Source organism: Prionailurus bengalensis, chromosome A1, assembly GCF_016509475.1.
Source record: "Prionailurus bengalensis isolate Pbe53 chromosome A1, Fcat_Pben_1.1_paternal_pri, whole genome shotgun sequence".
Taxonomy (NCBI): Eukaryota; Metazoa; Chordata; class Mammalia; order Carnivora; family Felidae; genus Prionailurus; species Prionailurus bengalensis.
Window position 1 is genome coordinate 196,734,921 of NC_057343.1, and position 705 is coordinate 196,735,625.

Consider the following 705-nt stretch of genomic DNA (forward strand, 5'->3'; position numbering starts at 1 on the left):
GAAGTGGGAGTTTTTATGCAGCAAAAGTTAACTGATACTCTATAGGAGATATACCAATGAGTGAGAAAGCATCCCTGCCCTCAAAAAAGCTAATTTACTATTCACCAGGGGGGAGGCAAGGGGGGAAGAATTATAGGTAATCACCTAAGTCGATACCATAACGGGTCCTTATAAGGGCAGAGGGACACTAACTGCTCTTGAGGACAAAGGATGGCTTTCCACAGGTGGTGCCATCAAACTGGATTTTGAGTAAAACTTGGGTCTCCTGAAACTGAACCTTTCCCTCCTTCCACTCCGACCTGCTTCCTTGACAGTCCTGGGCCTTTTCTCGTGTCTGCGCTCGGCTGACAGCAAGAGCCAGCCAACCTGAAACACCAGCTCAACCTTCCAGGTAGCGTTTGCTCCTTCATCCCTAAAATTACTAAAACTGGGAAAGTGCCCCCAAATAACTGAGTAGATATTAGAGGCAGGTCTATAGTCCCAAGGGAGAGAGTTTCCCATTGGACTTCCTGTAATTTATGGGAATGACCCATGCTTGTTTCAGTCTTCGTTTTAAGACGGTGTTTGAAAGGCCCTTTCTTGCTTCTTTTCAACCGTGATCCTCCCTATATGGCCTAGGGAAGATATTGGGGGAGTGTCTGCCCTAATTCCTAAATCCTGGTCTGCTCCTTTTGTGTGTTACTTTCTACCTGCTAGACTTCAAGA